The sequence below is a fragment of the Otolemur garnettii genome, unplaced genomic scaffold (genome assembly GCF_000181295.1).
Source record: "Otolemur garnettii isolate 467f Iridium unplaced genomic scaffold, OtoGar3 scaffold00208, whole genome shotgun sequence".
NCBI lineage: Eukaryota > Metazoa > Chordata > Mammalia > Primates > Galagidae > Otolemur > Otolemur garnettii.
This window is the reverse complement of record NW_003852603.1, coordinates 1,954,539-1,968,744: the sequence shown is the minus strand read 5'-3', so window position 1 is coordinate 1,968,744 and position 14,206 is coordinate 1,954,539. Positions and strand designations below refer to the sequence as shown.

Below are 14,206 nucleotides of genomic sequence, written 5' to 3'. Positions count from 1 at the left end.
AGAAATTCTTTCCAGAGCTGCAATCTCTTTGAAGTTAAGAACTTACCCTCCCAGGGCTAACCCACAGCAGAATTTATCCTCACACTTGGGGGCCTCAGGGGGCGCTGCTTCCCGGGAAGTCAGCTGGATTTAAATAAAGTAGTTTCCCTGGTTGATCAATGGTTGAGCAACCCTCTTCAGAATTACATCCGCCATCTCAGCCCGCCAGTATCCAGAGAAGCTGGCCCGGGGCCACCGGGACTCGAACCTTCCTGCTAGCAGCCTGGCCAGCGGTTGCCCCAAGTCAGCTACTACCGGGAGCGCCGCCGGCCCAGAGTGGGCGGAGCCGGCCGGCCGGCGACCCCCCAGTAGGCGGGGCGCTCCCGCTCCTGTCCCGCCCACGCGCAGAGCCGAACGCCGCGCCGCTCGGCCCCGCCCCTCCCAAGGCCCGCCCCCCGCGGCTCCCGCAGCTCCTCCCCTCTCCCATTGGCCGAGGTGGAGATCCTGCTCTAGGTCCAATGGCTGCCTCCGCGGCTAGACCGCCCGCGTCCTGACTGGCCAGCGACCGGTAGAGTGGCGGGGTGAGAGCCAATGGAGAGAGGCGGCTAGATGAATGGCTGGCCCGGGTGGGGAAGGCAGGAGGCGGCGATCCCGGCGGAGGGGGCCGTTCGCCAGCTCCGAGGCAGAAAGTGCCACGACTCCACACGCGCGCACGCAGCCAGCGAGCGGCCCGAGCGGACGGCTGACGGGGCGGGTGGCGTCGGGGTCGCGGTGCCTGCAGCTGTTCGGGGGCGGCTTATCAGCGGAAGCTCGGCCGACTCCTCTCTCCCGGTTCCGCGGCGGCGGCAAAGGCGGCGGCTCCTGCCCTCTCGCTCTCCCTCTCGCGTCTCCGGCTGCAGGTAAGAAACTTGGCCCGGCCCTGCAGCGGCGGCGGCGCGCGGCCCCGGCCGTCGGGGCACCCAGGCCCGCGGCGCCGCGAGTGACACGTCTCCTTGGCGGCCCCTCCCCCGGCGGCGCCGGCCCGCCCGCCGCCCGCCGTCGCCGCGGTCGCGGACCCTGGAGGTCGGGCTTGGGGGAACATGCTGGGTGACCCCGCTGCAGGGGCGTCGGTCGGGCGCGCCCTGCGGGTGGACACCACGTCTCTCGCCGTCTGGGACTTAAGGCGGCCCCGAGGCGCTACGTGGCGACCCCTCCCCTCGGCCGGGCCGTCGGGCCGGCCCGCGCGCTCCGAAGTTGGGCTAAGAAAGTTGGCGGCGGGGAGGGGCGGTGCACAGCTGGCGGAGGAAGGGGTTAAGTTTCGGGAAGCCGCCGGATGACGTTGCCGGACTGGAGTCGGGGCCAGAGGGATGGGGGGGCGGAAGACGGCGGAGGCAGGCCGAGGGGGAGGAGAAGGGCCGGATTGAATGGGTGGCCTGCGGGCCGAGCGTTCCCGCCTGCCGGCCGCTGGCCGGTGGCATTTCGGGGGCTGGGGAGGCCCCCGACGTGACGGCCCGGGGCTGCTGGGCTCACGGTGTGCGGATCCGGGGAGGGGGGCGGTCCAAGCCGCGGGCGTCCGGGCGGCCGAGGTGGCAACTTCCCGGAGTGCGGGAGGCGGCTCCCTGCTCCCCCTGGCGGCGGGGCCGCGCGGAGTTCCGCGCAAGGGCGCCGGGCTGGGGACGGGGGCATCCCGGACCCTGCCCGGTCCGCCCCGCCCGCAACCACGATGAATGGGTCAGTGGTGCCAGGCCCAGGCGGAAGCGGACACCTCCGGCCCGGCCGGCCAAGCGCGCTGGCATCCTGCCTGGCGCCCGCCGGGGCCCGCTAGGCGCCCTGGGTGGAGGGGCGGCTGGGGCCCGCGCTTCCAGGGGGACGTCCAGGATGCTCAGGATCTCCTCCCCGGATTATAAATCGCGAGTTTTGGCCCTGTAGCGTGTTTTGGCACCGTCGACGGGGACCCGGCCAAGTTGTTTCGTTGGGAGGGTGGTGGTCTCCACTTCCTCACCTGAAAATCCGGGCGCCTGATCACGTCTTCTTGAGAGAAAACCCATGCAGACTCAGCGCATGCACGAACTATGGACAAGCGTTGGCCGTTCCTGATGCATTTCAGGGACGTGCGGGACAAGGAGGAAGCTGAGAGCTAGCTCAGTTTGCTTGCGGGCGTGGGGCTACAGACGTGGCAGGGCCGGGAGTCCACGCCCTAGGCCACGCTTGCTGGCCCGCCTCCCCTCACAGGTCCCTTAGCCCCTCTGAACCCTGGTTTCCTGGTCTTTAGTCTGGAAATAGTACGGGGAGCCACGCAGGCAAGTGCTGGAAACTTGTACAAACAGAAGGCAATTTGGCAGTAACGCTGGGAGGTCAGAGGTTAGAAAAGACTGGGAAGCACCAAGGAAATGAAACTTTGAAGGCTCTGGGGAGCCTCTCACGTCACTGTTTGCTCAGCTATTCACCCAGCTTGCCAGAAGCTTCAGGTAGGGGCCATCTGGATGGCATTTTCTGGAATTTGTAAATAGGTTCAATAGGACCTCACATCTCTGGCTAGATAATATCTTCAGAACTGGTTGTCCCCAGAGACCTAGGTCATATATACAGCACTCCCAGGAAGAACAACTACAAATTTTACACACCAGCCCTATGCAGCCTGGAAGTATTCTCCACTGTCACTGCTTACCTTATTACACCCCCTGTTTGTCTTAACTTCCTGTTAATCTGACACCCAGAGAAGTCTGGGTGATCCTGCAGCATGCTGCTATTGTGTTGATGTCTTAATTCCTTTTTGAACTTTTCAAAGGTCAGTCCTGTGGTCTGTCAGCCTGTTTCCCTTCCAGAAAGAAGCTTCCAGAGTCCTAGAGATGCCACTTTCCTCACTTAATTTAAGCAAAGGTGGCGCAGTCCTCTTAGTAGGTGAACTTTTCCCTTTGCATTGGAGTACTGCAAAGCTGGCTTGCAGGGCTGCTGGGTCAGTTGAGGCCTGGATGAAGCCAGGATTGTGGGGGCAGGAGGGTCAAGGAAGGGATCATAGAATTTAGAAGCAGAGGGTTTCCACTGGATAGAGCTGTAGGTACTATGTTATAACTGAACTCTTTTCTTTCATACTTGGGAATTAGCCTTTTTGAACATTAACAAAGTGATTAAGAAATTACAGTGGTACCATGGTGTATGAATATTTTTTGGTGATAGGAGAGTTTTAAATAAATCCTGACTCAAGTCACATTTGAGCAATTATGTTCTTTGCTGAATTGAGCCCTGACTCAACAGGCTGCAATAATTGTATAGCACTAAATTCAGTTAAAATGGTTGAATGCAAATGATTGAATTGGAATATTGGTTTATTATGTAGCTGAGACACCTTTTAAAAGTGTCAGGATCCCAGACTCTTTTTGTTCTTTTACCCCTGGGAATTTAATAGACAAATGTCACATAAACAGAGATTTGGCAGTTCTTTTAACCCATCAGGTTTTTAATTGTTAAAATCTGGTTTCTGGAGGAAAACAATGGTCAGGGACTGTGTTATCCACCTGTACATCCTGGGCCTACAATGGTTAAGGCCTGGCCTGTAACATAATAAATACTGAGTAACGAGGTAGACAGCCATACTTGCTAAAATATTCTCAATAGTTATCTAACTATCTTACTAGATAAATGGAATAGATGAAGCTTAGTCCAGCTTGATTTTTAAGACTTACCTTTGGGCAGCACCTGTGGCTCAGTGGGAGGGCGCCAGCCCCATGTACCAAGGATGGTGGGTTCAAACCTAGCCCGCCAAACTGCAACAAAAAAATAGCCGGGCATTATGGTGAGCGCCTGTAGTCCCAGCTACTCAGGAGGCTGAAGGAAGAGAATCGCCTAAGCCCAGGAATTGGAGGTTGCTGTGAGCTGTGTGACGCCACGGCACTCTATCGAGGGTGATAAAGTACGACTCTGTCGCTACAAAAAAAAAAAGACTTACCTTTTAGAATCATGTTCTACAACTTCAACGTATATTTAGTCCTCACAGCAACTCTATTCTGTAGGTATGGCTATCACTAATTCAGTGAATGACAACATGGAAGCCCAGCAGGCCAAGAGATCATCAGACCAGTTCCTGTTTTCCAGCTGCTAGGCAGAGTGGGCTCAGTCTTTTGAACGTTCACCTTCTGAGCCTTATAACTCCACCTCTTTGGTTCTGTATCTTCTGAGGGAGGATCTAGAACTAGAAGTTCAGAATTAAAGGGTTCAGTGGCTGGCTTGGCGCTCGTCACTCAGTGGTTAGGGTGCCAACCACATACATCAAGGCAGACAGGTTCGAACCCAGCCTAGGCCTGCTAACAACGACAACTGCAATTAAAAAAAAAAAAAAAAAAACAGTAAGACTCTGTCTCAAAAAAAAAAAGTGGACAAAATAGGTTCCGTGGAAAGAAAGTGGGGAGTTATATGAACACGTGGCAGTGCAAGAAGGTATTTTTCATTTCATTTTCTCATCAAGCATCTGCTTGTGTGGTGCTGGACTTTAAAACACTGTAAATACAAACGAGAGAGACCAAGTTCTTATCTTAACCCACTTTCTAGATCTGTTTTGTCCACTTATTTAAATTTAAAACAATAAAATAAAAAATTCTGGTTCCTAGTCGTAGTAGCCACTTTCCAAGTACTCGTTGGTCACACATTGGTCTGTATGGATTTAGGTCATTTCCACCATCACAGGATGATCTGTTAGATAGCACTGGTCTAGAGGTAGTGGGTGCACATTTAGGTCTCTGTTCCTGTTGATCATAGAGAAATACTATACCGAAGCTGCCCATTTTGTAGGTCAAAGACAATCGACTAGTTGCAGTTTCTGTTCTTCAACCTAGTAAGATACTGCCTTTAGAAAGCATTAGTCCCAACCGTGTGCATCATAAACTGCATCCCAAGAAAAAGCAGTTGGAGGCAGCACAAACAGTGGCCCTGCCCTGGATGAGTTAAACCCAACACCCACAGTATCGAAATGGTCAAATGTACCTCACATGGAAAATAAATAGATAATAGGTAGAAAGCATATGGCTTGTAGGAATGTAAATTTTTAATTCTAAGTGAGAGTACCTGGGCAAAGAGGGCCACTTAATGTTATAGAAAATTAACTCAGGGCCCTGCTAGGAGACTGTTTTCTTACAAAGACAGATTCTGAATGAGTCTCCTGTAATAGGCAACCAGAATTCCGAGTCTAAAAACCAGACACATCTGTGTTTGCCTTTAGTAACATATATCTCCCACCTGTCTAGCAATGGGCAGCAACTTTAGTTTATAAAGAACACTTTAAATCAGATTATTTTGACAAAAGTAGAATACCTGTCCAGTCCCAAACTTTGCAAGTTCCCAAGTACTGGAGACCTAATAAACTTGGCTGGCATAAATTGTTTCCTAGGCAGATGACTAGTCTCAAGGCTCTTTACAACTCTGAAAGGATCATTGGGTAGTATTTGGGAAGACTTTTTGAATTCTTTTTTTTTTCTTTTGCAGTTTTGGCCAGATCCGGGCTTGAACCCACCACCCTCAGTATATGGGGCTGGCACCCTATTCCTTGAGCCATAGACGCCACCTGAGTTTTTGAATTCTTGATTGTACTCTTGGGCTCAACTTAGTATTTGTACTCTGTTTAGAATAGAATAAAAGGCTCGGCGCCTGTGGCTCAAGCGGCTAAGGCGCCAGCCACATACACCTAAGGTGGCGGGTTCGTATCCCCAGCCCGGGCCCGCCAAACAACAATGATGGCTGCAACCAAAAAATGGCCAGGCGTTGTGGCAGGCACCTGTTGTCCCAGCTACTTGGGAGGCTGAGGCAGGAGACTCGCTTGAGCGCAGGAGTTGGAGGTTGCTGTGAGTGTGATGCTATGGCACTCTGCCTAGGGGGATAGCTTGAGGCTCCGTCTCAAAAAATAGAAGTTTAACTTTAAACAAAGAACCCGAATGATGGGCAGCTACTTGATCTCTTTTTGGTTGGAAAGGAAGCCCACTGAGACTGCTAGAAGTTAGCAGCTTTTTTCTGTTTTTCTTTTTTTGTCACTCTTGGTAGAGTGCTATGGTGTCATAGCTCACAGCAACCTCAAATTCTTGGGCTCAAGCGTTTCTGTTGCCTCTGCCTCCCGAGTAGCTGGGACTAAAGGTGCCGGCCACAACGCCTGGCTATTTTTAGAGATAAGGTCTTGCTCTGGCTCAGGCTGGTCTCAAACCTGTGAGCTCAGGCAGTCTTCCCCCCCCCCTTGGCCTCTGAAGTGCTAGGATTACAGGTTATCAGCTTTTTATAGTGATAATGAACACCATCTGCTGACTCAAAAGTTAGAATAAAAGTGAATTTTGAATTCAAACCTTTAATTCTATACACTAACCCAGGGCAAGGTATAAACAAAAGGACCTGTGTTGTTTTGAGACAAACTCAAAGATGTTGCCTGATGAGAACTGAGATTTGCACATGAAATTTGTTTGGCCAACCCTCTGGGTTACAAACAGGATAGGTTCTGTAGGTTGTTCTTAAGTTGAATTTGTATGTAAGTTTGAACTTAACCTGTAATAGCCTCCATTCATAAGTATGAGTTATATGTAAGCCAGATGTTTGTAACTCAGGGAATGCCTATATTAAATAATTGAGCTATCTTTTAAAATTGGAGAATTTTTTCATTAACATGTAGATTTGTGAGTTCTCTTGGGAAAAATGGGAAGTGCTGGCTGTATCAGTTTGACTTTCTTACGTGGCAGCCATCAACTTGGCTGCCTTCTCCGGGCAGGGCCTGTGCTCTCCTTCATAGCATCCTGCCCTAATTTATAATAAGATGCTTGGTGTTGGCAGACCCTGAGGGGTGCTGGAGGGCATCTGGGGGCTATTAGGCTGGTTACTGGCACCCCCCCCCAAGCTGCAGTGTTGGGCACTGGCAGAGAGCACTGATGGAGGGTTCTAATCCCAGAAATATATGGTGTGTTATGACTTTGTGCTTGACTTTTCTCCTCTCGCAGGTAAAATGAAACTAGGCCAGCTAACTCCATATTGCAGCCACAAACTCGGCTTATCCTTAACTCCTCGCTCTCTCCTACCTGTATCCTGGACATAGCACATCCTATCAGCTCTACCTCGAGAACAGAGCCAGGGTCTGACTGTTCTCAGCACCCCACTGGCACCAGCCTGGTCTGTTCTCCTCTCACCTCTTGGCTGGGTTGTTCATGGCCTCCTGTGGTCTTCTGCTTTTGCCCTCAGCTCCCGGCAGCTCATATCACTCTTCTCTTTAAGACCCTGTGTGGCCAAAGGCTCCAGTGGCCTCCGAGGGCCCCACTTTTGCTCTGGCTTCACTTCTACCACTTCTTCTCGTTGTCCTCTGTTGCAGCCACACTGGCCTCATTGTTCCTCAGGCGTGCTCATGCCTCAAGGCTTTAGCACCTGCTTTGGCCTTTACCTGAGGAGCTTTTCCTTAGAGGGCCACATGGCCGGCTGTTCCCTCTCCTTCAAATCTGTTGACCACCCTATTTGAAGGGGCAGCCTCTGACACCCCTCCTCCACCTCCACTCCCTGCCCCATTTCTCTGTATCACCTTTTGTCATCATCACCTGTTGTGCCCCATGTTTGATTGACCTTGTCATCTCCCCCTCTGGAGCATAAGCTCTACCAATGCAGGGATTGTACGTATTTGTTTCCTCAGAGCTGAGAACAGTGACTGGCACCCAGTACATGCCCCATTCTTGCTGAGCTAATGGAGATGATTTACTAGCACTTGTGTTCTGTGAGTTTATTATTTAGCCTGAAGTAGTCTGGATTCCTAGAGCAGCAAGTATAAACACAAAAACATATTCCAGAGCCAAATGCAAGTGATTTTTGGATTGCCTCCAGCCTGGCCCCAGTTGAGAAATTGACAGTCATGTGCAGAGGGTTGCTGTCAAATGCAGACAATCCCTGCTCTGGCAGCAGAGGCCAGGGTTTGGAAGTGAGCCTTAGGGGAAGGCTTTGGGTGTGGCCCTCTACTGGGAGCCCCAAATCTCCAGCGGGCTATACTGATCTCAGGGCTCCCTGTCTGTCCACAACCCGTTACCCACAGACCTCGACAGCCAGGGCCCTTCCCTGTTGCTAGTATCAGTTGCAGGGAGGAGACTTGGTCAGAGCATCCCTTATTTTCCTGTGTAAATAAACTGTCGGACGTTAGGTAGGGCTTGCAGAGTAACCGAGCCTGTCAGTAGTGACATACTTACCGGGAAACAAAACGTTATTTTGGTTTTGAACAATGTGCTGGCTTACTCTGAAAAGAGGTGGATTTTGTGTTGAGTGAGCAAAAGTATTCCTTGGTGGCAGGAGGGAGAATTCTTTTCTTGTAGTCGGCGTTACATTTTCTTTTCTCTTGGTCAGACTTCACCAGACTACAGAGTGAGAGGAGTGGATAAAGTTACTTACTATCCTGCCTCACTTCATGGTGGTTTCCTTTCCTCTTAGAATTTTGCATGAAAGTGGGGGGGAGGGGACTGGTATGTTAGGAAAGAGTCTTTTCCGGGTCCATTCCAGACTCAGCCTCCATCCTTCTTAGGCAAAGGAATGAAGAGTTGATCCAAGATTCCCAGCCCTTTCTAATGGGAATATCTGACCTAGTCATTTTACATTAAAAAGTGAAAGACCCCCTTGGGCAGTGCCTGTGGCTTACTGAGTAGGGCGTCAGCTCCATATACCAAGGGTGGTGGGTTTGAACCTGGCCCTGGCCAAACTGCAAACAAAAATAGTCAAGTGTTGTGGTGGGCGCCTATAGTCCCAGCTACTCAGGAGGCTGAGGCAAGAAGATCGCTCGAACCCAAGAGTTGGAGGTTGCTGTAAGCTATGACATCACGCACTTTACCTAGGGTGATAAAGTAAGACTCTGTCTTTTTTTTGAGACAGAGCCTCAAGCTGTCCCCCTGGGTAGAGTGCTGTGGCATCACAGCTCACAGCAACCTCCAACTCCTGGGCTCAAGCGAGTCTCTTGCCTCAGCCTCCCAAGTAGCTGGAAACACAGGCACCCGCCACAATGCCCAGCTATTTTTGTTTGCAGCCGTCATTGTTGTTTGCCGGGCTGGGGCTGGATTCGAACCCCTCCACCTTCGGTGTATGTGGCTGGTGCCTTAGCCACTTGAGCCACAGGTGCTGAGCCATAAGACTCTGTCTTAAAATAAAATAATAATAAATTGAAAAAAAAAAGTGAAAGACCCTCATTTATACCCAAGTGGTATATTTTTCTGGAACTGTTCATTCAATGATTAAAATCTACAACTCAGCTGCATCAAAACCAGCTTTGTTTTCAGTGAAGACTGATCTCAAATAGGACTTAGATGTAGGTTTAGTTCTGTTGAAGACATTTTTATTTTGTTGGTAGGTAATTTGTAGCAATTAGAAAGAAAAGTATTAATTTTCAGAATTTAATAGTAATCACAGGGCTCAAGGGAAGGAAAGAATCAATGTTCAAGAATAACTGAATTATTGAAACCCTTAATGAAAAGTCTTATTATTGATGTGTCAAGGGACTTTTAAAAGGTCAACTGTAGCTGCTGCTTTGAAGCCCGGCTACTCTTTTTCCATCTTAAGTTGCTTCCCTCTTAATTTGGAAGCTCCCAAGCCTTATTCTGAACAGTTTGATTTTTAGAAGACTCTGAGGAGGACACCACAGTGGGTAATGGCCACAGGACATTGAAGGTCTGTGGGTCCTGCTTAGTCACTGCCCTGTCGGGTGCAGGGGTGACCTTGAGCCTGGTCCCCACTTCCTGTCTTTGGAGGGAGCACTGTGTGCATGGGGGAGAGCTAGAAGGGGGTGCAAGTCAGGCCTTCAAGGTGCTCCTCCCCAGTGATCCATGGGGGACATTTTCTCTGCAAAGATGATATATATTTTTTAAGTCTTTACAGAAGTAAATGTATACAGAAAAATGCATTGTAAGTTTACAGCTCAAGAAATATCCATAAACTAAACCCCCTCATTTAACTAGCAGATCAAGAAATATATTACTCTGGACCTCCCCAAGCTCCTTTTGTGTCCCAGTTGTTGCCCAGCTCCAAGGATCCCTGCTCTCCTGTTTCAGACACTATGCATTTATTTTGCGTGTGTTTGAGGGCGCTGTAAATGGAATCATAGGGCACATGTTCTTTTGTGTCTTTCATTCAACCTTATGAGATTCACCCAGGTAGTTGGTTTAGTTGATGTTGATTCAATTGGTGTTTTTGTTGTTTAATATTCCAGCATGTGAGTGTATCAGTTATCCATTTTACTCTAGGAGGGTATTTGGATACTTTCCAGTTTGGGGCTCTAATAGTGCTGTGAATAGTCTTGTCGTTGACTTTTGCTGAGTGCGTGCATACATTCCCGTTAGGTCTATACCTAGGAGTGAAATTGTGGGACCATAGGAGGCATATGCTCAGCTTTAAGAGAAACCGCCAGGCTTTTTTCCAAAGTGCTTATATAGATTTATACTCTAGCCATCAATATATGAAACTTTGGAATAAACTATAAAAATACAGGTTTTAAAAATGAACCAAAATGAAGTTTGTGTTACCATTGATAAGAAATAACTCACTCATGCTAAAGTTCTTTTTTGTGATAGCAATGGGATGTTCGGTCAGCAGAATTCCTTAATCAAAGGTGGGTCTTTGTGGACGGATTGTAAGAAGGGGTCGGGTTTTATTGCTGATGAGCAAATGCTATTTTTTAATACAAATTGGAGTGGAAAGGCAGCTCTTTTAAGAGTTGAATGGAGTTCAGCAGAGCCCTGATCTTGAGATTGAGTTCTTCTCTCTCCCAAACTAGATTCCTTAAAAAAAAGGAACCAATAATTGGGTACCAGACCTCATTTACCCTTGGCCCACACATTTCTAATTAGGAAATCTGCCCACCTGCAGGGGTTGGTGGTGAGGAGATACTCCTGCCTGCACCCTCTCCCCCCATTAAAGTATGATGTATCAAGATGGGGAGCTGCAGACAGTCTTCCTGGCACAGCTGGCCCTCAGGGCCCATAGCAGCAGTGCGCTTGCTTTTCTTTCTTTCTTTCTTTCTTTTTTTTTTTAACAGATAACAAGATGGATTTTATTTGGAATTAAGAAATATTTCCAATTTTTATTCATAAAATTTTTAATCAAAATTGCAAGAGTAGGTTTATAGAACCACAGGTCAACAACAAAACAGGAAGGAAATGGAATATTCCAGGTACATTTTTGAAAAGTTCCAAACACACGCTAGGCTAAAAACTACAGTTAAACCATGGCTGCACAAAAGATTATATTCATTCCTGCATTTTCTCAATAAGGTCTTCCTTGTATTTGCCTTTCTCTTTTCCAACTTGTCGAGACTTGGCTTTGTGTTCAAGAATTTTTTGCCGATCTTTGTCCAGTTTTAACCTGGTGATAACCACCTTGCTTGGGTGAATGCCCACGTGGACAGTTGTGCCATTAGCCTTCTCACGCTGCACCCACTCAATGTAGATGACGTATTTCTTTCTGTACACCTGGACTACCTTGCCAATTTGCTGACCTTTATAGTGTCCTCGAACCACCTGGACTTCATTGTCCTTGCGGATGGTCATGGAGCACATGTTGTACTTCTGCCGAAGCTCTTTGGATAGCAGAGACGACATGATCTTCCTGCGTACATGCAAGGGGGCATTAAAATGTCGTTTGTGGTTTTTGCTGCAGTCCGAGGTCACGAAGGGATTGAACTTCATGGTGAACGTCTGGAGTCTGACTATTCCGCTCTTGCTTTTCTTGTAAGAGCTTGATCAGCTTGGATTTGGTTTCACTGTTAGTGGCAACAATGCCAAATATCAATTAGCTTAAGGATGGAAGGGGGACACTGGGTTTTTGGTGATAGGAGGGGCTGGATTGTCTGGAACAGTTTTCTGACTTGATTTTGGGCCAGGGCACGTGCTAGATAATAGATAAAAATCTACCTTGTGAAAAGCATCGAATGCTTTGCAAGATATTGAGAAAGAGATGTCGAAAGGAGTAAGCTAGGAGAGTAAGAAGTACTCTGAGGGCCTTTGGCAAACTGGGAAGTCTTGAGTTTTGATGGCATTGGCAGGCACTAGGGGTAGAGATCAAAGTTTGTGGCTTGATGGGAGGCCTGCGCCCAGAGAATTAGAACCATGAAGGACTATGAGCCTTCAAGCTAAGTGCTCTTCCCACTCTAGAAGCAGGGCAGGTGGGAGGGTGCCTCCTGAGTAGTGGGCATTATAAGTTGTCCTGTGTGCAGATCACATAGCCTGAGTCGGGTGGGGATTTCTCAAGCTGATTTTATTTAAGAGTGTTTATTTTAGAGTTGACCTGGGAGGACAGTGCTGTGGACCAGGCCACAAATAAGCAGATCTTTGAAGGACTATCTCAGGTTCAGGGAGGAAAGTGAGCAGTCAATAGTTATAAATAACTGAACACAGAAGATTCAAAGCCCGGTGAGGGAGGCCAGCAAGAACAGACCTGTGAGAACGTAAGATAATGGAGTTGTTTAATGCCTTACTATACTTAAAGTAAAAGGCAAGATTGAAAATATCTACAAGGACCAAGAAACTATAAAATGACCTAGAAAACTTCAGGAAACCATGTACAACTTATAGATACAAAAAGTTTAATAGTTGCAATAAAAATCCAAGAGATAGGTTTATTAGCAGCTTAGAACTGAAGATAATAAATTAACTGGAAGATGGAGCAGAAGAAAAAATATACAGAATTCATCTTAAAGAACCAATCGAGGAGTAATTTCTAAGACCAATTAAGAATCAGGGAGAATAGGCTGAGAGGTTTGTCTGAGGACAGAACCGGGGTTTGTAGAGCTGATGCCTAAAAATTTTGTAGAATGGATAAGACTCCCACCCAAAAACAAAAGCAAAAGCCCAGGCAGGATAAATAAAAATAAGTCCACATGTAGATAGTTTAGTGATCCAGCAACTAGAGGGGAAAATTCGACAGTGAGGGTGAAAAGAAGATCATTTTTAAGACAAAAACCAAGGCAGCTACTGACAGATCTTCACTAAAGGAAATTCTCAAGGCTATTCTTAGAAGTTGATGCCGAGTGGAAAAAGTCAGATGTAACAGGCAATGAAGAATAAAGAAGGTGGTAAATATTTAGAAAATTCAAAGTAAATGTAGAATATTAATAATGTTGGGGAGGCCAGAAAAAAGTCCAAGATTAAATTACATGAAAATAATAACATTTAAGTTGGAAGAGATAATGGAATTAATGGAGAGGATATAGATTTTGTTTAGCTTTGAATTTTGTGAGCCTTGCATATCACTGTTTTTTTAAGGTAGTAAAGAATGGAAATAGTGACTGACTTCTGTGGTAGTAGAGGGGGAAATGGAGGATTGTAAATAATCCAAAAAGAGATGAGAAAGGGGACAAGAAGAAACCCAGGACAGGTGGGAAAATAGCACAAAACAAGGTTGTGGATTCAAACTCAGATATCATTCATGTTAAATGTAATGTATTTAGTAATTAAATACTCCAGTTAGAACATAAAGGTATCATACTAGATATTAAAAATTCAACTCTTGTGCTGTTTACAGGAGACAAAAAAGGTAGAAGTAAAAGGCTAGAAGATTTGTTACAGAAATAATATTAAAAGAAAACTGGTCTCATATTAATGTTACATTTAAGACCCCAAAAAAGCATTCTAGAGAAGAGGGTCACTTCGTAATGATAAAAGTTCAGGTCAGTGTAAAGATACGGTAGTAACTTTGGGTGAATCTATTAACATAATCTGAATATATGTAATATAAAGCAGAAGTTGATAGAACTTACCAGAAACTGTCAAGTCTGTAGAGAATTTTAGTGCATCTTGTCAGTAATTGACATCTAAGCAGGCAAAAGTCAATACAGATTAACTTTTGAATAAAGTCAGGAATGTGGTTTGTATGTAACTATATATAAATAAAACACTACAGCCAACTCCTGTGTACTTCAAAATTTTCAGATTGGCTATATCTATGACCTTAAAAGTAAGTCTCAACAAATTAATTAAAAATTGAAATTATATAGAGCAGGTAGTCAGAACTCAATTCAAATGTACTAGAAATATTTATAAAAACATAAATAGAAAATCTCCATGTATTAGGAAATTTAAAAATGCTTCTGGTATTTGTAGGTCAAAAAAATAAGTGAGGGCGGTGCCTGTGGCTCAGTGAGTAGGGCCCCAGCCCCATATACCAAGGGTGACGGGTTTGAATCCAGCCTCGGCCAGCTAAAACAGCAATGAGAATTGCAACAAAAAATAGCCAGGCGTTGTGGCGGGCACCTGTAGTCCCAGCTACTCGGGAGGCTGAG

The 14,206-nt window shown here is 47.1% G+C and overlaps 1 protein-coding gene and 1 pseudogene across 14 annotated transcripts in view; one reads left to right on the top strand and one right to left on the bottom strand.

The window, feature by feature from the left end:
- The first annotated feature begins 616 nt into the window (after positions 1-616).
- Positions 617-14,206, top strand: part of RRBP1 (ribosome binding protein 1) — a 79,424-nt gene continuing 65,834 nt past the window's right edge. For 12 of the 13 annotated variants that reach the window (XM_023507814.1, XM_023507813.1, XM_023507811.1 and 9 more), the window contains exon 1: positions 617-878. The gene's annotated coding sequence lies outside the window, so the exon portion shown is untranslated. Of the gene's footprint in view, positions 879-2,376; positions 2,427-14,206 lie in introns of those variants that run through there. The other variant, XM_023507806.1, reaches the window with a different exon arrangement.
- Positions 10,985-13,990, bottom strand: LOC100942462 (annotated as a pseudogene). The gene has a single exon (XR_001161776.2). The product of XR_001161776.2 is annotated as a 60S ribosomal protein L26-like 1 pseudogene (transcript).